This window comes from Caretta caretta, chromosome 6 (assembly GCF_965140235.1).
Source record: "Caretta caretta isolate rCarCar2 chromosome 6, rCarCar1.hap1, whole genome shotgun sequence".
Lineage (NCBI taxonomy): Eukaryota > Metazoa > Chordata > Testudines > Cheloniidae > Caretta > Caretta caretta.
Window position 1 is genome coordinate 108787435 of NC_134211.1, and position 22656 is coordinate 108810090.

The 22656-nt window shown below is 40.5% G+C and overlaps 1 protein-coding gene across 10 annotated transcripts in view; it reads right to left on the reverse strand.

Moving 5' to 3' along the window:
- The window catches only part of BEGAIN (brain enriched guanylate kinase associated), a 260116-nt gene that overhangs the window by 208214 nt on the left and 29246 nt on the right, over positions 1-22656 (reverse strand). For 2 of the 10 annotated variants that reach the window (XM_048855776.2, XM_048855770.2), the window contains exon 2: positions 2207-2350. The exons of 7 other annotated variants lie outside the window; for them this stretch is intronic. The gene's annotated coding sequence lies outside the window, so the exon portion shown is untranslated. Of the gene's footprint in view, positions 1-2206; positions 2351-6393; positions 6748-22656 lie in introns of all 10 variants that reach the window. One more of the 10 variants, XM_048855771.2, reaches the window with a different exon arrangement.

Below are 22656 nucleotides of genomic sequence, written 5' to 3' on the forward strand. Positions count from 1 at the left end.
TGGTCCCTTCTCACCTTAATATCTATGAATCTATGAATAGCCTAGGACCTAGGAGATTCATGTTCAAGCCCCTGGTCCATCACAGACTTTCTAAGTAACTTCGGGTAAGTCACTTAATCTATCCGTGCCTCAGTTTCCCATCTGTAAAATGGGGGATAATAGGACTTCCCTACCTCACAGGGGTGTTGGAAGGATAATTAAGAACATAAGAATGGCCATACAATGACAGACTAATGGTCCATCAAGCCCTGTCTTCCGACAGTGGCTGCTGCCAGATGCTTGAGAGGGAATGAACAGAACTGGGCAATTTATCATGTGATCCATCACCTATCATTCAGTCTCACCTGCTAGTAATCAGAGGTTTAGGGACACCCAGAACATGGAGTTGCATCCCTGACCATCTTGACTAATAGCCATTGATAGACCTATCCTCCAGGAACTTCTCTAATTCGTTTTTGAATCGAGTTATACTTTTGGCTTTCACAACATCCCCTGGCAATGAGCTCCACATGTTGACTGTGTGTTGTGTAAAGAAGTACTTTGTTTATTTTAAACCTGCTCCATATTAATTTCACAGGGTGACCCCTGGTTTGTGTGTTCTAGGAAGGATTAAATAGCACTTCCTTGTTCACTTTCTCCGCACCACTCATGATTTTATAGCCCTCTCTCATATTTCCCCTCGGTCATCTCTTTTCTAAGTTCAACAGTGCCCATCTTTTTAATTTCTCCTGTGTGGAAGCTGTTTCATACCCCTAGTCATTTTTGTTGCCCTTGTCTATACTTTTTCCAATTCTAATTATCTTTTTTTTTGAGATGGGTCGACCAGAACTGCGTGCAGTACTCAAGGTGTGGATTCATATAGCAGCATTATGATATTTTCTGTCTTATCTATTCCTTTCCTAATGGTCCCTAATATTCTGTTAGCTTTTTTGACCACTGCTGCATCTAAATACCTAAGATAGATTCTATAGGTTTTAGAGTAATTTTTACAGAACCCCATTAAGTATCTGCAGAGACCCGTAAGGTTCATCCTTATTAAATTCTGTAGGACTTTTTTTTTCTGTGAGGAGCTGTCCTGAAAAGAAGATGGATCTGTTGTTTTTCTTACACAGAAAGAGTAACCATACGTTTTTGGTCAGAAAAGATAGAGCAAATGTAAAGTCTCCATGAGAGAGCACAATTTGTTTGCCCCAGAGTGGTCTGCGTCTGACCACAAAATGACAGCTGCCTCAGCAGCAGGTATTTAAAGGTGCAGTATATAGAAAAGAGTCTGAACTGAGTTATACACACTGCAATGTACATAATTAGTAAGTGTGGTTCAAGTAAAATGGACTGGTATTATCCAAGCAAACAAAGTCCAATAAAATGTCTAATAGAGATATGTCATTATTGTTCTGCTATAGGTAGGTCCTAGAAAGATCACAAGCACATCTACACTGCCAAAAAAACCCACCACCAACCCTAAACAAATCACAGCAGCGAGTCTGAGACCAGGTCAATTGATTCGGGCAGGCGCTAAGGGGCAAAAATAGCAGTGTAGACATTCCTGCTTGAGCTCTGAGACCTGCCCCCTCCCGGCAGTTTTCAGAGCCTAAGCTCCAGCCCAAGCTGGAACGTTTCCAATGCTTAGCCCCATAGCATGAGTCTGAGTCAGTGGACACGTGCTCTGAGACCCACTGCCATGTGTGGGTTGTTGGGGTTTTTTTTTCTCACAGTGTAGACGTGCCAGATCCTTACCACCGTAAAGAAGTAGAGTACCTGTGTCTGATCATGTGCTGGCAGGGCATTTTGCCATTCAATATCCTGTTACAATAAAATTGTAAGGGAAAGTAAATTTTCCTTTCATCAGCTCTTTTGAGTATGCTGTCAATAGACTCAGCCTGCCAACCGATTACTGTAATAGTGTAAGAGGAAAGCTACTTACAAATTGGATTTGTAGGTATTAAAACAAGACCATAAACAGGCCTAAAATGTTCCTGACTCTGTATCCTACTGCTAAAATAGCTAAAATGATGGAATTCCATGACTTTGAGCAAGTTCTTTCTTCCCCATTCAGAGATTCTTCCCTCCTTTAATGCCTATACCATTATTTGATTCAAAAGTAAGATTTGTTTCTGCATCATGGAAGCAGTGTGATTTCTTTAGCTACATCGTTAGTCACATGCCAGACACTATGCACACACTCTCCTTTGGGTCTCTGCCTTACCTAGACTTTGAGTGACATCTGAGCCACAGACCATATGTGAATCGATGCAGGTGCAAGAGATCGTTCTTCCATTCACATCTCACAGGGCTGCAATAGAGAGAACTGGAACAGAAGGCTGAAACTTAAGTAGAGGCCATAAGGAGGCTATGGAGAGAAGAATGAGAAATTTCATACGATGACATCCTATACCAGAAACTAACGTTCTGTTGTGCTTGTGAACTGTGTGTGTTAGTGTTACGTTAGCCCCTTAGTGACGCATCTCCCAGCACCTTGTTGGGCTAATGGATTCTGATGTGTGCCAGCTTTGGCATGGAATGTGGCGTGAGAGGATCTGCACTTGCTGCAGGGATAGGAGCTGCAAAACCATTGGAAGGGAAGGATTCTGGGAGTTGCTCTGCATGAAGTCGATGGCCTCCCACCCCCAAACGGGCCTTTATATCCTAACCCTCTTTCCCTCCTCCTGAAATTGCAGAAGGTTCTGCCATAATCCCATTATCGCTCCTTTTGTGGTGAGTGAGAGGGACTGGAGTGCACTCCCTGAAGTTGTTTATTTGTAAGGAGGGGAGAGGGCGTGGTGTCACTGGAATTGTTTTTCTCCCACAGCGAGCTGCTCCTCGCTGCCTATTGAGGATGGGCTCCGGTTTGGTTCAATCCTGTGAGCTCTCTTATTGGAGTTGTCAGCAGGGGGTTGCTCTCTGGGTGATGGCTTCAATGTGGCCCATATGATCTCCTCAGTTGCTACTCCAATAGGAAGGAACCTGTCCCCTCTGCCAACACATTATAGAGTCACTTCCTCTCGTGTCAGCATGGGCTGGGGCCCTAAGTGCAATATAGCAGCTGGTAGGATGGAGTCACAGAGGAGATGAGGATGGGTGTCTGCACACTTCTGAGCACCTGATCAGGATCTGTGCAGGCATTCACATCTGCAGTGCCTATTTTACAGATGGGGAACTGAGGCACAGAAAGGCTAAGTGACTGGCCCAAGGTCACACAGGAAGTCTGTGGCAGAACTGAGAATTGAACCAGGTTTCCCACAGGCAGATTTGATGGAGGAGAGACATTAAATTAGGTTAGATCTGAGAAAATGGTTTTCTCTCTAATAAATATTGTTGGATAGCAATTCAATATCTTCATAGAAACTACTCTCAATTACTATTGAATTTAGTAGAGGATGGGCTCATGGCTTTTTGGACCATCCTGTACAATCTGACAACATGGCAATCTCTCGTACATTCTGTAGGATACTTCTAAAAGAGACCTATAGAATGATTATTGTTTCCTATTAAATTCCATAGGGCCTTTCCACAATGATTTTGTACCTCTAGAAATTTAAGGACATTAATGTGAAAAATACCTGGATATTTTCAGAACAGGCCCTGACCTAGTGCCATTGACTTCAGTGGTGCAGGGTCAGACACTTGGCTTGGACAACACAGCTGCTTTCATTTGGAGGGGTGGTGAATATCTTTAGAACTGTACTGTATTCAGCATCACCACGAGACTGGCTCTGGGCATCAAAACAATAGGTGCGCACAGAAGAACAGGAATAACTCGTTCCCAAGATCCCAGCACAATGCACAGGTTTGGGGAATAGGCAATGTTTGACTGGGAAGCTAGTAAACTAATAAATATTTAAGTAACACTGTTTATTTTTTGTTGCCACTCGCTTTCAATTAAAGGTGAAAACAAGGAATGTTTAAAACAAAAGTTTCTCATTTGAGAACCAAAATTGGAGGAAGAATCAGAGGATGGTCCTATGGCTAAGGCAGCACAAAGGCTCAAGAATCTGGGTTCAGTTCTTGGATCTTCCCCAGATCTCCTATGTGATCTCTAGCACCCCAATCCTGCCAACACTTATGTATATGCTTAACTTTACTCACATGAGAGGTCTCACTGAAGTTAAGTGTTTGCTGGTCGAGGCCTTACTCTGTACCGCAGTTCCCCATCTGTAAGATGGGATACTCCTTCTCTCCTGCCCTTTCTTTTATATTTACCTGCCCCAAATAGTTGCAGTCTCTTACTATAGGCTTATAAAGCATCTTGCACAACGGTGCCCCAATCTCACTCCTTAGAGCAGTATGTAGATTACATACACTGCATGCTCCCCTGGCATGGTTATAAGCAGCAGCATAGGCCATGAGGCAGTGCTTGGGCAAGTAAAGATACACCTGAACACTGTGGAGGACATACCCTACATGGCTCTCCACACACCCAAATAGTGCCTCCCCTGTCTGCACCGTGTAGTGTCAGCTCCCTGCTGCCAGAGCCTTTCCCCACTGCCTCCCAACTGCTAGAGTCTTTCACTGATGCATCTGGCTACAGACCATAGTGTTGCACAGATTACTTTTCACTGTGGCATGTAGCTATATGTACCCACCAGTGGTATGCAGTGTAGACATACCTTCAGTTAAACTACTGTAATAATAATTTGAGGTCAGATTCCAAGAGGAATGATGGTCCAGTAGTTCATATCCCTGCTCTACCTGGTTTCAATTTCCTGCTCTGCCACAGATTTCCTATGTAACCTTGGGAAAGTCATCAAGTCTCTCTGTCTCAGTTCCCCATTTGTAAAATGGGGATAACAGTACTTACCTACCTTCCAGGGGAGTAACGAGGATAAATACTTTTAAAGATTGTGAGACAGGAATGTCATATAAATATTTCAGATAGATTCACTAAGCCTCCTTTTACACTACTCCAGCATGGTAAAGGGACCTTAATTTGGGTGTAAAGTACATTGAAGGCCCCTTTACAATACCAGAGGCATGTAAGGATCCTTAGTGTAAATAAGAATCAAGCCCTGAATCTCAAACAGTGAAATATAATTAGTTTGCTCCTGCACTAAAATAAACAAAGCGCATTAATTTGCTGAACAATTTGTATCAAAGCTACAAAGGATCAAACTGAAGTTCAATGCTGAAAAACTCACTGACAAATAAATCAGCCTTCTAAAGCAGGAAATGCAGGCTGCAGACAATAAATAAGTAAAACAGATACACAACCATGTAATACATGACTATATTTACATTAAATTCTTTTGCTGGTGTCCAAACCCAGGAACAGAGAGCGGAAGCCCAAGATGGAATTTAGTCATATAGTTCAGCTGTGAAATCTGTTGTTCATTTTAACAATAGGTGTGTGAGGCACTGAAGCACAGCACCAGGGAGATCAGAGTTGTCACCAACATGACAAGATAATGAATCCAGCAAGACACAAAGTTTCAGGTGAAGGTTAAAAGTAAGGGAGAGAAACAAATGGAAACAAGAGAACTCAAATAGTCAAAGAAAAAAAGACACGCAGATTTTCCATGAGTAAGCCAGAAAAAAGACTTATGGCAGTCAGTGCTGATTATACATACATATATATATGTAGGGCTGGAACATATCCTGATTCTTTGACCTCTGTGGGGCCAGGATTTCACCCTACAAATTTAGGGCCCTCCCCAGTTGTCAATATGAGTTTTACCATTGACTGCTGTAGAGCTGGACTTCACCACCAGTACATAGGAACTTCCTCCTTCCAGGCCACTTCCTGGAGGGATGGACATGATTTAGCCATCCCTATGCAGTCTCACATTCAAACAAACATACTCCTATACAACTGAGGTAGGGAGGAGTACTGCTGGCTCCTAACATCTCACTTGCTATTAGTATAAAGTAAAATGTAATAATAATGTACATACTTGGTACTTTAATAGGGCCAATTTCACCACGTTGAAAACAATTGAGCCAAATCAGCTGGGAGGGAGAATTTAGCCAGAAAAATGTGAATGATGACTGGGAATCATTTAAGAACACTTTATTAGATGCCACAGTCCCACAACAGAAGAAAACTGTACTGGTTAAAAAAACAACCTGGTTTGAAGGGGAAGTGAAGACCGCTGTAAATTTTTTTTTTTTTTTTTTTTTACAAATGTAACAAATGGAAGAAAGGGGATTTCTTCCATTTGTTACATTTGTAAAATGTTACATCTGATAGTAATGAATACAAATCAGAAGTTAGGAATTGCAGAAAATTGCTAAAGGAAGTAAAGGGACATGAGGAGAAATCTAGGCCCAGCAGACTTAAAGACTATAAGTAAAAAGTTTTAAAAAATATATTGGGAACAAAAGAATCCTGACAATGGTATTGGTCCATTACTAGATGGAAATTATAGAATTAGCAATAACAATATAGAAAAGGCAAACCTGTTCAATAAATATTTCTGTTCTATATATCATATGGTGATAAAACTCTTTCTGTTCCATTAGTATGGCTGGAGCATGTTAAACAGAAGCTACTAAAGTTAGACATTTTAAAATCAGCAGGTCCGGATCACTTGCATCCAAGGTTTTCAAAGAGCTGGTTGAGGAGCTTGCTGGACCATTAACGTTGATTTTTTTTCAGTAAGTCTTGGTGTGGTGGGGAAGTTCCAGAAGACTGGAAGAAAGCTAACGTTGTGCCAATTTTTTAAAAAGGGTAAATGAGATTAGTCAGGTAATTAAAGGCCTGTCAGCCTGACATCGATCCTAGGCAAGATGGTGGAGCTGCTGATACAGGACCTGATTAATAAAAATTAAAGGAGAATATTGTAATTAATGCAAATCAACATGGGTTTATGAAAAACTGATCCTGTCAAAGTAACTTTATCTTTTTTTTGGATGAGATTACAAGTTTGGTGATAAAGGCAATAGTGTTGATGTAGCATACTTAGACTTATGTAGGACCTTTGTCTGGAACATACCATTAATTTATAGAGTTACATAGGACCAGATAGTGACTTTCTTACTTCATGAGAGGTCCCACTGAAATCAACAAGACAGCTTGCAGAGTAAGAGACTATGCAACATAAATAAGGATACCAAAAGCTGGCTCATGGTGTCTTTCATATTATACTTCCCCCTTTTTTAGTACAGCTGAATATCTTTTTAATTCCTTGTGACTGCCTTGTGAGAAGATGGTTTAGAGGAGACAAGAAAGGATGCCATAGAAGTATACAAATCAATTAACAGCATAAAGGTGATCTGTTGGTGACCAACTTGGTAACCCTGGTTCTGCAGCCTTCAGTGCTTTATGTGCCTATAGTTAAACAACAAATTTATAAGCAAGTTATAGAACAACCACCAAGTTAAGATCCATGCCACGCTGAATCACACCATCTAAACCAGTCTCCCAGAATGGTCTATACTAGATGTGTCAGGAAAGTACAAGAAATGCTGTAGTGAATGTGTGGAAGAACTTTTCCATGAGGAATGTTTCTTCTTAACTTGTCAATCCACAGTTGGCTTATGGTTTGAGGGTATGTATTCCTTCTAAACAAACATTTTAGTCTATCTACCATAAATGTGGATTTTTTCATCCTCCAAATAAATGCCCAATTGTGTTCTATATCCTACTAATCTCATTGGTCTCCATATTATATTGTGGCAGAGAGTTCCACGGGGAAGTTATACATTGAATAAAATGGTTCCTTTTAGCAGTTTTAAATTTAGTGCCTTTCAGTTTTACTGAAGGTTTCATTATGCTTGTATTATAAGAGTCTAAAGTGGAGCACCTTATTTACCAGCTCTAAACCATTCATTGTTTTCTATCCCACTCTGATATTTCCTCTAAATTAAACAGTCTCAACCCCATCAGTCTCTCCCCAAACAGAAGTCTTTCTAAACTTTTACTAGGTTTCATTGCTCATATCTGAAATCTATTTCTGCACTGCCATTTTTGAAATAAGGTGACCAAAACATACCCAGTGTCAAGACTGGGAGGTGGGCAATTTGACCTAATGGTGAGATCAGGGATGGTCAGAGCCAGAGTCAGGAAGCAAGAATCAAGCAAGACTCAGGTCCAGTGCAGCTGCCAGTCAGGAAGTGTCTCAGACATTCAGACAACTTCCCGTGCCTCCTTTTAGCTTAAATAATATGGTTAGGCCAATCAGTAGAGCTGGTCATCATCCCAATCAGGATCATCATGGGCGATACCTCTGGGAGGGGGGTCAGATTTCTGCTAGCTCATCACTTCCAGTAGTTCTGGATGAGTTGCCCAGTGGTGGCCAGGGTGTGATGGCTGCCTGGGAACCTGGGGGCCCTTACACCAGATATTCTAGGTGAGGGTGAACCACTGATTTATAGAATATTGTCAGTATATTTTCCATCCTAAACTTTATATGTAGTAAGTAACATGTTCTCTACTTTTCTGACTACCCCACCATGTTGAGTGGCATGGTTTCCATTGAGCTGTCCACAAAGATATTCTGGTCTATTCCCTGCATTTTTTTTCCAGTTAATTTAGAGCACAGCTGAAATTATTCTTTCCAACATGTTACTTTGCATTTGTAAACAGTGAGTTTCATCTGCCATTCTGCTACCCTTTCACCTAGCTTTGTTAGTTCCCTTTGAAGCTTCTCATGGTCTTCTCTAGTCTAACCCAAACAGCTTTGTGCCTTCTTCAAATATTGGTACTTCTTTCTTTACCCCATTTTTCCACATCATCATTTGAAGCCCTTCTCTATGCCCAATCTTCTCACCTACACATTGATATCACAGAGAGTTTCCCTTGTCTAGCTGGCCGTATGCATGGTACTGGAGATATTTCAAAGAAAGCTACCACAGGTGCCCTAAAAAGACATCTTTGCTCTAGTAATCGAAACTCTGCTTCCAGGACCTCTCTTCTGTATATTCACCATGGCCACTGCTTCATCCACAGCACACTCTGGAAGTCTCGTGAGCGCTACCAGTTTACACCTCATAGGCAAGCTACTGAATAGGTTCTCATGAACGTTATATGCCCAGCTATTAGAATTTCTGATCTTCATATCCACTGTCACCACAGCTTGTCTACATCTAACAACTGTAGCCCCATCTCTTGGAGAGTCATCTTCTCAGAATGGGAGGAGCCTTCAGCTTCCTTAAGGCACTTATTCAGACATCATCAATATATATGAGTTGTTTAGAGTTCATTGTTCTTGTCTGCACTGAACTCCCTCAGCCAGCATGGAATACAAGAAACTTATTTAGTCAGAACTACTGATAGGCAACAGCATGTTTGCTTTTTAACACAAGGATCAGTATCAGTTACAGCATCTACTTCCCTCAGTTTTTTGTAACCATGTGACTTTTATACTGTGGGATACCTGTAATAACAATATGCATTTGAACAGGCCAGGAGGCATCTTCAGTTAAATAAGAAACAAAATATTTGAGTTCAGAGTGGAAAGTTATTCTAAGGATGGCAGGTTGTTTTAATCTAATAGAGATAGGTAAGGCAGAGAGGCTAAGGGATGGCTATTTCACAGCCATTGAGAAAGATTACACTACTAAATATTATTTGTGACAATAGAGAGGAATCTTAGAGTAGACAGCCATGGCATTTCCAGTGGGGCAGAATAAGGTTAAATCAATAGGCCATTACACCTAATGTTAAATCAATCAACTTTTCTTCTTATTTTTTGGCCAACTAGAATAAATCCTGCTAAAAACACATTAAGAACAGGAACAACTAAAACAGCTATTGATTGGATTGTTGAAAAGTTGAAGTTTGTTGCAATTATAAACACTGCAATATGTTTTCCAGGAACACTACTCGTGCCAAATGGGCAAACCCCCATAAACTAATAAGGCCAAGATTTAAAAAAAGTATCCAGTGATTGTGGTTGCTTCAATTTTTGGGTACTCAACTTGAGACACTGTAAGGGACTGCGGAAGACTTTGTTACAGCCTAGCTAGGGAACTTCCGCTTTCTCGAGGCCGCCCGGTCACTGGAGGACATGGAGAACCAACTCAAACCGGTTTTAGGCGGTTTTGTCTGCCTTACATGGCCCATTGCCAGGTAGTGGAAAGCCCCCTTAGGAAAGTACCTAATTATGAGTACTGTTTCTGTGCACTGCTTATTATGGCTCGCTGATCGCCCCTTCGTTGGACTCCATCCCAGGCAAAGCTCCAGTGTGCTGGGTTCTCCGCCTCCGTGACAGCAACGCTTGGAGTCCCCGTTGCGGGTGTGTCACTAACCTTCAATAAAGCCAATAACTCGCTGCTTAGCTGCGTGTGGGTCTCGTTTTGCAGAGTGCCTCTGCCGGCCTGTGGTGCTTCGAACACCTTGGCCCAGGACACATTAAAGGGGTCTTATTTTCACAAATTGCTGAGCATACATCTATCCTCTGAAAATCAGGTCCCTTTAGTGTGTCTGAAGATGGGTGCTCAAATATTGGGATATCTAAAATCATTCATCCCTTTTGAAAAATTTGGCCTGAGTGGGAATGGGGAAAAGCAGAACATTTCACATAAAAGTTGCTGAGCTTTGATACAATAATGAAAACAGACATTTGCTTTTCAATAATTTGTCCCTACCTCCCACTCCTTACAGCGATTCAAAGGGATTCCCATTGGGAATGAGTAATTGCAACCTGTAGGCAATGTACATCAAGGCACAATGTAACAATAAATAAATAATTTAAAAACTACCCAATTAAACATGAAGCCAAGTCAGAAGGAAAAGAGGGCAGAAAATGTTGCTCCATTTGATCAACAGCCTGAAGATAAAATCCTCTAAAGGAGAAACTGCTGCACAGCTTCCATTCAGAATTCTTGAGGAAACAACTTACTTGAAATTATAGCAAACAGAGATCCCATAAAAGCAAAAGTGCATACAGGAAAGAGGCATTTTCATGTGACTATAGAAAAGAAAATGGTAACATGACTGCTTGTTAAAAAACAAAGTGATTAAGCATGGTTCTTTGAAATGTTAAAAAAATCCTTTTATAGAAAGATATTACAAATCAGGTCAAATTAATAACTTATGCAGATGGAATTTTAAACAAGCTGTTGCTTTGAAGAAATTGCTACCTGTATACTAAGTAGTTGAGTTAAATAAATTATCATGTGTGAGGCTTTGAAGTTTTGAAAATTTATCAAACTATATTTAAAATCAGGCCTGGGCAAACTATTAATAAACCAGACAGTCACAGAAACAAATTATTTATAACTAAAGACAATTGTTGGCATTCTTCGTTATCAGAAATGTAGCAGTCTAGTTCTTGGTAAAAATTAATGCAGTATATTTTGTCCATGTAAGTTGTCATCAAGCTATGATTTTTCCCAAAGCTTCAAAATAGGGAAGCTAAATAATTTCCTGTTAAGAAAATAAAGGGCCAAATCATCAAAAATTGGTACCACAAAATGTGGATGGGTAAATTCTGTGTTTCCTGTGTACATTCCACATGTGTGCAAAAAGAATCCACAATAGGCATATGCCAATATGGCATATGCAACTATTTGCTAGTGCACACTGTTCCTACATGTTTGTTACTTTCAGTTTTGATACTCACAATAATAAGCACTGTGTACCAGAGTAAGTGTTTCCAGGATTACATTCTAAGACCCACTACTCTGACCTTGACTTCAGGTTCTCCGTAAAGAGCAGCTCCAAAGTGCACATAATATTGTATTTTACCTTAGTGACAACAACAGCAAAAGAATCTCCAGTCTAATCCCTGTTCATGGAAACCATCATCATCTTCAAACTGTGTTTCTTCCAAAAGTGAGGAAGTAGCTGTTTATTCAGACCCATTAAACTTAAAACTCAGTGGTTACCTCAGTTGTACATTTTTGCTAACAGCATGCATTCAAAACCCCCTGCTCCCCAAAATAATGAGATTGTCTTAATAATCATGAGATTTTAAAAAAAAGTACATTTCAGATTATGTTTGCCTTCTGCTTTCTGAGCCTTTTGGGGGCATTCACTTAATGTTTTCAAGCTTTTCTCCACAATAATGATGGCTAGAAATATACTTCTTTTTAATGAAAGCTAAGATTCTCATGTACTCTCTTGATCCAGCAGCTGAGGCTTTAAGAAAAACATCTAAATATTGCAAGTGTTGGTAACTCTGTTTGTAGTTAGTGTGGAGCATTAAGAGAGGAAATAAATTAGTGTAGCAAGAAGACAACGACAATGATGAGTTACATTAAGAATGAAGTCGGCCAGCTGCTTAACAGTTCTTTAAACACTCACTTGATTGGAGCCCCTCTTCATTGCCACTTAAAATCCTCTTCCACAACAGAATCAATGAAGTCTGAGTTACAGCCTCCTTAATTAATTATGCATGTACTGCTGGGAGTCCAGGACTGGCAGAAGTCACAGCACACAATATGTGCAGGGATCCCTATGTTCTGTTTCTGTGGTGCTAATCAGAATTAGCTGCAATGATTATCTCTGATTATCTCTGCTCTGTGCTGACTGTCTATCCGGAGAACACCTTCAGCTCCTGCCCTTCTTGGAGTCCCTTGGTGGCAGAAGGGGTTCTGTACCTTGCACTGCATAAGCCTCTTAAAGATAATGCACAGCATCTCAGTGTCACTGTCTACTGGGGCATTATTCGCTCCATCACACCCAAATAACCAGTTACCCCAATGAATACTGCTGAAATTTTTTTAAATGTTCTAAACTTCCCTATACAATATTTCTGTGTACTTCTTTCACAGTTACCAGGATAACTACACCTCTGATCTGACCCCCGCACACACCCTGTCTCTCCAGTTCTCTCTCTCTCTCTCTCTCAGACAGTGCCTGGGGCTGCAGTACTGTGGTACTACTTGTAATTTTCTTAGCAGGTTTGTCTTAGGCGCAGAGCCTGCAGTTCTTTTCCCCCTGGGAGCAATGACAGTGATATCTAGACACCAGAGAGATTTCTTAAAGCCAAGTATTATTTATTTAGAACAAAAGCATGTAAGAGAAAATATCTTAAAAACGATAAGCCAGTCTATACATATGCCAGCCTTTCCCTAAGGCTTACCACTCCCTGGATTTAGGAAGGCCCAACTTCTTTAGACTCCCTTCGTGTCATCCTGTCTTCCTACACCAGTGGTTTTCAGCCTGTAGTCTGCAGACCACCGGGGGTCAACAGACTATGTTTTAGATCAGCATTTCTCAATCTGGGGTCTGTGGACCCCTGGGGTCTACAAGGGTACTCCAGGGGGTCCATGGACCCCGCTGATCAACTCCTCTCTCTCCCTCCCTTCCAGCGCTTCCTGCTCACCAGGGAACAGCTGTTCAGTGGCATGCAGGAGGCACTGGGAAGGAGCGGGGAGGAGGAACGGGGATGGAGTGCGCTTAAGGGAGGGGGCGGAATCCTATCCAGGGTCACCAGCCCTGCTGATCAACTCCTCCTCTTCCCTCCCAGTGCCTCCTGCAGGCCAGGGAACAGCTGTTCAGCGGCATGCAGGAGATGCTGGGAGGGAGGGGGAGCAGTAGGGATGGGGCGGAAAGAGGAGGAGAAGAGGGGGGAAGGGGTGGGAAGAGGTGGAATGGGGGTGGAGTGGGGGCAGGGCCTGGGGCTGAACAGGGCACTTGAGGGTCTGTGGAAATTTTAAAATCAAAATGGGGGTCCTCGGGTTGCTAAAGTTTGAGACCCGCTGTCTTAGATTTCCAAAGGGGTCTATACCTCCACTGGAAATTTTTTAGGGGACTGCAAATGAAAAAAAGATTGAAAACCACTGCCCTAGGCAGTTTCTGACAAGTGGCCACCACCTCCTTCAAAAGTTGTTTTTTAACTGTTCAGTGTTCTTTTGATCCCTTCATTCCCAGCATTAGCAAAACAGCTAAGTCATTTCAGCCTGGGGCCTGGAAGCATGCCATTGCCCTGTAATTGCCTTCCCAATATTTGCTGAGGTTGCTTATAGGTTGCTTATCACTCATTATTGCATTGCTTCTCTGGCTGTTATTCCTGTAGCCCCTTATTAAGCTAGAACAATACAGTCACATAGGAAAGTCTTATAACCCCATATACAATAACTTCATCTCACTGACCAGGTCACGTACAACGTTCATAAAATTATTACATCTCAGTGTTCTTAAATAATTACATTGCATCTCCACATCCACCACAACTTCCTTTTCTACTATACAGTTAAAAACAAAGGTACAGTATTGACAATTTCAGGCTATATCACAAATGTTTTGAACAGACCCCAAATAAGATAGAACCATTTAGTATGAAAGTCAGAATCAGAATACTCCTAGGAAACAATAAAGCCAGATATTTTGGTTTGCTTTTCAATAAGGCATCCACAATGGATTCAATAACAAATTACTTTGTGTGATAAAATAAGGGTAATGAAACTGTGATTTAGGGAATAGGCTGATCCCCACATGGGTCAGGAATTGCAGATTTATTGGGTATGTTATACAATAGGCACTCACATTGCACTTATGTGAAGATCTCCAAGCACTTTACAAAAATTTTTATCCCTATTTTATAAATGGAGAAACTGAGGCAGAGAGGTTAGAGCCCAGATTTTTAAATTTAATCCAGTTGAATCTAATTCCAGTTGAAATCAAAGTCACATGGCAAGTAGGTGGAGGGAGCAGAGAATAAAACCCAGTCTGATGTCCTGTTCCCTAACGTAGACCATCTGATTATGGGAAGGATTTGCCTTCCTCTGATGCTTCCTCATATGCTCTCCACTGTAGGATACCAGAATTCATGGACTGATGTCTGATATGAAATGGAAAATTGTATATTTCCACAACCAGTCTGAGCTACATTTGACAACAAAGCTTTCCCATAAAGCAAGATTAAAAGAATAATCAGCAGTGAAGCAGCTAACAATTGCTTCTCAACAGAAAGAAAGGATTTAAAAGCTGACTGCTTGCTAGCTCTGTCTTCTTGTCACATTAAAGCAACACACGTATACCTTTGTAAAATTCCATTACAGCTAAAAGGACACACAGTAACATTTATTACCACTATAATGGATTCATAGTTTTGAGAAATGCATAGAGCAAAGCGCTGATCTATTGTACTTAAATAGCCAAGTCACCAGTAGAGGTGACCAATAGCTTTCCTTCTGCTACTAGAAGTCCAATTAGAGTGGAAAATACCTATTATCTAATTGTCATGATGTCTAATTAATTATTATGTTATTAAATAATGACTCAGCTATAGGTGTTTTTTTTTTGTTTGATTCCCTTTCATGGGAGAGGAACATTAGCTGTTTTGCAAAGTGAGAAATAAAACTTTCTTCCCAGCATCACACCAGTTGTCTGTAACATTTCCTTTTCTTTTTTTATGGTAAAGCAGACTTGACTCAATAGTCTATAGCCTCCACCAACTATAATTCCTCAGTACTTAGCAGTTTAGGTCCTCTCCTTCTGCCCTGTGTTGTTCAGGTAAAGTAACAGCATCTTTTAATAAGTCTCCATTTTCCCCAATGGTTTTACTAAATCACATAATGTAATTTTTTTGCCTTGACATTTGAATTTCTCAAAAATCTTTCCCCTTTCTTTATCAAAGCTCTTGCACACCCATAAAAGGTGGTCAATTATTTCTTCCACCTTACAGAGTGCAAATAGTCTGTTTTTGTGTCTTTTTACTGGAAAAATATTTTTGTTTAAGCCACAGTGGCCAGTTAGTACACCAAACAAAAGCACCTCATTCGTGTTATCCGGTCCCTGAAGTATGTCGTAATCCTCAACTCTAGGGCAAAAAAATCTTTTTTGCATAAATCTATTTTTTTTTGTTATTCCTCTTTTACATTTTTCTGTACTAGGCTTTTGAATTCCTGTTGACTCAAGGGCATGTCTATGTCAATCCTTGCATTTCTTACAGCACTTTTAGCTGCTTTGTGTGCCATTTTGTTCCCTGTTCTCCCAATATGCGCTGGGATCCAAGCTAATGCTACATGTATCCACATCTGCACTAAGTCTGTTATTAGAAATTTAACTTCTCTGATTAAATCACTTCTACATACTGAGACACCCTTTTTGATCACCGTAAACCCTGAGATTGAATCAGAAAAAATAACTGCTGCTGCTGGGCGTACATCCCAGATCCAATTTAATGCTAGCATTATTGCTACTAGTTCGGCTGCCATGTCAGCTAGCTAATCAGATATTCTTTCAGATATACTAATTCCCAATTTTGGTATACAGTATGCCTTCCCTGCTCTTCCTGGTTTTTTCTTTTTTAGACCCGTCTGTATATATTTGACAAAACTGGCTCAACATTTTAGCTATATATGGTACACTTCATTTTTAATACCTACTGTCTCTTTTTTACCCCAAAGTTTATAAAAGAAGTCTAAATCCACGTTTAGACATGCAACTTCCCATCCATAACTGGTTTTCCCATGATTAGAAATGTTTTGACTTCATTCAGCTTTGCCTTATCTTTCAACTCCTGCATCCACTTTAACTTGAATGGCATGTGGAGTTCTAATGTTGTGTGCTACAGTTCACCTATAAAATTCCCAACAATCCTCATGAATTTGTTTGATACTTTCAGCATTGTAATTCCTATTAACTTTTGCCTGGAAAGTTAGGTTCAGTAGTTTTTCATAGTGTAACTGGCATTTCACTAGAAGCGACCAGTAGTGCACCTATAAGTGTTGTAACAAATGTATCCCACGCAATTTGTAGTGCCTGGGCTTGTATTAAACATACTTTTTTATTTCTGATTTTGATGCTGACCCAAAAGCTTGGCAGCCATAGTTAATAACTGGTCTGATTAAAGCTGGGTGTACCATCAGCAGTGTTTTCTTATTTGTCCTCAAGTCCCACCAAGACTTTTAAGCAGGTTAATCCTTCCTGTACATTTATCTTTAACATAGTTTATATGATCTTTCCAAAGTAATTCAGTATCAAATATAACCCCTAAGAATTTGACCCTTTTAAACTATATCTATTATTCTCCATACAGATACAGTTTACATTCCTTTGTAGCTTTCTTTCTTGTAAAGATCAGTCCTTTGATTTTTAGTAATGGATTTCCCCATGCATTTCCACAGTCAGGGGTCTTTTGTAATGCTTTGTTGATTCTCTTTTCTGCCACCTCAATATTCCTACTCCTAACCCACAGAGCACAATCATCTGCAAACAGTGTGACACTTATCCCAGCACTTATTTGATTTAGGAGATCATTTATTATAATTTTAAATAAGGTTGAGTTGATACTTCCCTGTGGTGTACCATTTTAAATATATATAAAGACTTAACTTTTCCAACCTGCATGGTCCTTTCACTCAAAAATTCTGTATTCCTTCCAGACATTCTTCCCCTTAGCCCCTGTGCACCTACATTGTACAATAAGCCTTCCCTCCATAGCATGTCATATGCCTGTTCAATATCTAGAAAGACAGCTGTCATGAAACCCTCGTGCCTCATACTTCTTTGTATTTCAGTTTCTAATTTAGCAATGTGATCAATGATGTGTCTTCCTCTCCTAAAACCACTCTGCACCTTATTTATAATACCATTGTTTTCCAAATAGGCAGACATCTTTCATTCATCATTCTCTCCACAATTTTACACAAGCAGGACATAAGGGCAATTGGTTTATAGGCATCCATTTTTGTGGCTAGTTTGCCTGGCTTTTGTAATGAAATTACTACTGCATGGTTCCACCCTACTGGAATCACTCCTTTTCCCCCATATAGTGTTAAATATTTCCACGATAACCCTCAAACTGCTGTCAGAGAGAGATTTAAACATTATGTTACACATATTATCTTTACGTGGGGATGTATTCTTGCTAATATCAATAGCTTTCTCAAGTTCTTGCATACAAAACCATTAATTCAGTGTAGTATCTTCATGTTTACCCAAGCTACGTAATAGATCATGATTCTCTTCAATGAATTGTCTTTTAATTTAGTGGAAAACTTCACTTTGGTTTTCATCATTACATGTTCCTCGGAAAGGTTTTGTCAAACTTCTGCTTTCACGTTATCAGAAGTTCCCACTATGTTGTCAATCCCAATAGGACCCGGGATGTGGTTATTCTTAGTCTGAATTCCGTTCATTCTTCCAATTGGCCTTTATATTTCGGATGTCTTGGTGTCTCTGTTTATGCACTCACAGTACTTCCTCCTACTCACTTTCTTTGCTTTTTTCTTTTATAATTCTTTGTGCGATTCCCTTATTTTGGTTATACTTCATTAGGTCTTTACAATTCATTGTACTTTTCACTTTTTTATAGACTTTGTTCCATTCCTTAACAGCCATTTCCCACTCCTCATTACACATGGAAGTAAATTTTTAGTTTTGGGGTACTTCAGTATCTAGCTACAGTAGCTGCTGCTATTAATCCCTTTGTTGCATTGTCATTGGAATTCTCTATGTGATCACTCACACAATGGTTGTTCACTAATTCAGTACATTTACTTGTAAATAGCTCCCAGTTAGCTTTCTTAAAATTCCAGGAGGGTAATTTTCCCTTACCTTCAATCTTACCTTGCCCTTAAAAAGTAATGTATATTCCTTATATATTTCCCAGTTGCATTTACTTGTTATAATTCCCAGGACTAAGCACAAAAAGCTACCATCTGCTGCATTAAATCTAGTTGTGGTGCTATCATTTAAAATGAGTAGATTGTTTTCATCAATGAACTTCTCTAAGCATGCACCATTTTAATCAGTTATCTGTCTTCCGCACAATTTATTATGACTGTTTAGGTCGCTGCATATAATATATGGTCTTTTAGCATTTTTCACTATTTCTTGTAGCTCTGAACTTCCTGAATTCCCATGTGGGTTATAGATATTGTAAATCCCTAAAGAAATATTACTCTTCTGCATTGGGCTCTAAACAGCATTATATTCTAGGTGTCCTTCTTCATTCTCTACGGCAGGGGCTCAAACTCAGTTTACCTTAGGGCCAGTGCCAGTCCTCAAATCCTCCCAGCGGGCCAATAATGTCACTGAAGATGGTGTTCAGAAAAGAAAACGTTTATATTGTATTTTTTATTTCAAATTTCTTAGAAATAATAAAACTGTTGTACAAGTTTATACCATTCTTCGCCTGCCAGAGAGTTCGCCGGACACCTGGCAATGCTTCAGTTCCGTCAGTTTGTTGATGTTTGGCTGCAGGGACTGAGCAGTTGAAACCTTCAGGATTGCAGCCAGGTGTGCATCAGATAGTTGTGTTCGGTATTTTCACTTGTTTATAGGCATCACTTTTTTCCACAATGACGCCTCCATGGCTGACTCTGCCTGGCAACTAATAATGCTGCCTCCATGGCTGACTCTGCCCAGTGACTAGTGATGGTACCTCTGTCCTTCTCCCCCAGCCAATGGGAGCTGCGGGGGGTGGTATCTGCAGCCAACAGTGGGCAGCGTATCTGCATGCGTCTCTCCTCTGCGGGCCAGAGTGGGGAGGTTCCTGGGTCGCAGATGGCCCGCGGGCCAGGACTTTGAGACCCCTGCTCTACGGCTATGTAGTTTAATCTTTCCCTTATGCTGCCTCTTCATCCTGTTTTTTAGTCTTGCCTCAAGGGAATATATCCTGGAATTTTAAAAGTGAGCTTTTCAACCAACCTTATTTCCAGGATGTATGTACATCTGGTTTAGTTTTCATTGCCAGGATATTTTCTTTTAGTTTTTGACCACGTGCTATCAGACTGTGTGCATTCCAACTCCAGACTGAGATCCCCATACCGGTCGTATTTCACCATTAACGTCATTCAAAATTGCTTGAATACGGTCCATTGGCAAACTGCTAATATACAAGTAATTTTCTGCTGCATTTGTTTTAATTTCAATTTTTTTTGCTTTTTGCCCAGTTTATAATGTACAATTTAACACTTCTATCAAAAATGCAATAAAACTTTCTTTTTTGTGACTGGTAGATCACCTATTCTTTCTGCAGTGTTACTCATATTCTTTATAGAATGAGGCTACGCCTGCCGTTCCCCTTTTCCTTTGCTGATTGTATCTCCTCCAATTGATGCTTTGAGAGTTGCTTTATAGCTTCCGCATAAGACATGTTGTTAACATTTTTTTTCTTTTGTATCTCTTTAGCTTGCTTTGCCACAATACACCCTCTATATACCCGATTGTGGTTACAACTGCAGTTCTACATTTGACTTCTGTCCCTTCTATACAATTTTCATAGGAATGCTCTCCCCCACATTTGCCACATCTTGTTTTCCCTTTACAAACAGCTGCTACATGCCCATACTGTTGGCACTTATAACATCTTAAGGGAGAGGGGGATATATGGCTTGGTTCTGAGTATGTGAAACTCTAATGGTACTTTCTCGGGTACAGTCCCTCCCTTAAATGACCTCAGTACAGCAGCTGATGGCTTGCTTTCTCTTCTTCTTTTATTAATTAGTCTCTTACTACTAAAACTTCATCTTCACCTGTGCTTTTTAGTGCTCTCATCATTGGTGAGCTCTGTCAAGGTTCCTCCCCCACTCTGAACTCTAGGGTACAGATGTGGGGACCTGCATGAAAAACCTCCTAAGCTTATCTTTACCAGCTTAGGTCAAAACTTCCCCAAGGTACAAAATATTACACCCGTTATCCTTGGACTGGCCGCTACCACCACCAAACTAATACTGGTTACTGGGGAAGAGCTGTTTGGACGCGTCTTTCCCCCCAAAATACTTCCCAAAACCTTGCACCCCACTTCCTGGACAAGGTTTGGTAAAAAGCCTCACCAATTTGCCTAGGTGACTACAGACCCAGACCCTTGGATCTTAAGAACAATGAACAATCCTCCCAACACTTGCACCCCCCCTTTCCTGGGAAATGTTGGATAAAAAGCCTCACCAATTTGCATAGGTGACCACAGACCCAAACCCTTGGATCTGAGAACAATGAAAAAGCATTCAGTTTTTTACAAGAAGACTTTTAATAAAAAATAGAAGTAAATAGAAATAAAGAAATCCCCCCTGTAAAATCAGGATGGTAGATATCTTACAGGGTAATTAGATTCAAAAACATAGAGAACCCCTCTAGGCAAAACCTTAAGTTACAAAAAAGATACACAGACAGAAATAGTTATTCTATTCAGCACAATTCTTTTCTCAGCCATTTAAAGAAATCATAATCTAACACATACCTAGCTAGATTACTTACTAAAAGTTCTAAGACTCCATTCCTGTTCTGTCCCTGGCAAGAGCAGCATACAGACAGACCCAGACCCTTTGTTTCTCTCCCTCCTTCCAGCTTTTGAAAGTATCTTGTCTCCTCATTGGTCATTTTGGTCAGGTGCCAGCGAGGTTACCTTTAGCTTCTTAACCCTTTACAGCTGAGAGGAGCTTTCCCCTGGCCAGGAGGGATTTCAAAGGGGTTTACCCTTCCCTTTATATTTATGACAAGCTCTAATGGCACTCTATATATTACCCCCTATAGTTCAGTCAAGCAGTTTGTTAGCTGGCAACTTATTTTAACTTTCCATAGCATTTTACTTTTTATCAGTTTATCAGCTTGCTCTTCGTTTTTACATTCAACTAAAACAGGGGTTCTCAAACTTCATTGCACCGCGAGCCCCTTCTGACAACAAAAATTACTACATGACCCCAGGAGGGGGACCAAAGCCTGAGCCCACTTGAGCCTCATTGCCCCAAGTGTGGGGACCAAAGCCAAAGCCTAAGCCCCACTACCCTGGGTGGGTGGGGAAGCAAAGCCCAAGGACTTCAGCCCCAGGCAGGGGAACTGTAACCTGAGCCCTGAAGCCCTCAGGCTTTGGCTTCAGCCCCGTGTGATGGGGCTCAGGCATCAGCAAGTCTAAGCCAACCCTGGTGACCCCATTAAATTGAGGTCCCGACCCACAGTTTGAGAACTGCTGAACTAAAAGATCACCATCTTGCAGCCTCCCAGCTCTTACACTAACCCCCATGCTTTTTTTCAATCCAGGCAGCTACTTTCACAGGGTTAACATCACTTAATCTTATTTCTTTGGCTAGAGATCGTACAATTATAACATTTTGCTTTATTTCCTTCCACAGCTTTGCTTTTTTGCTGATATCATCATCATCATCTGATTCTGCTTCTACTCTGCATTGGCTTACTGTCCATTTTCCATTTGCCACTAAAAGACAGTGAAAGAGATCAGACCTCAACATAACAAAATGTGAATAAGAGTTGTGTATGCAATACAACTGAAGAGTCTAATCCCCATTAGAGCTCCACAGCTAAATACAGACACTTGGGGGGAGTTTCAGTACAGTCTCTGTTATCTCACCCTTTCATGTAAATCCCTAATGAGCAGGGACTTTTTGAGGCTTTTCATTTTTTTGTAGCATAATGATTCTCAAATTCCTCTTTTAAAAAAAAAAAAACCACACTTCCAAGTACATTTCCTGGCCTAGTTGTCTAGGGAGAGGACTATAAGAATTTTGCTGCTAGAGTGGTAGAAAGAGATGATTACCTGGGGAAGAAAGGGCCTTTATCCAGACTGCTTGCTTATGATCCCTTGTTTTTGATTTGTATTGATAAAGATTCTCTAATGCTGAGCATGTCTTGCTGCTAGTTGCTATGTTTTGTTTCTGCTCAGTCATCCCACCAGTTTCTTGTTGCCTGACTATGGTTCAGCTTTGGATCTCCAGAAATAGGCTGTGTCTAGTACACTGTGTGAGTTTCTGCTGCAAAGAAAGTTAGTTGACTTCTGCAAAAGTAAAGGTTTGTAGGCACTAGTATGAATTCTGAAAGGCTATTCAGTTGGATCATGTTCACACTATCAGTTTTTGTGAGTACAAATA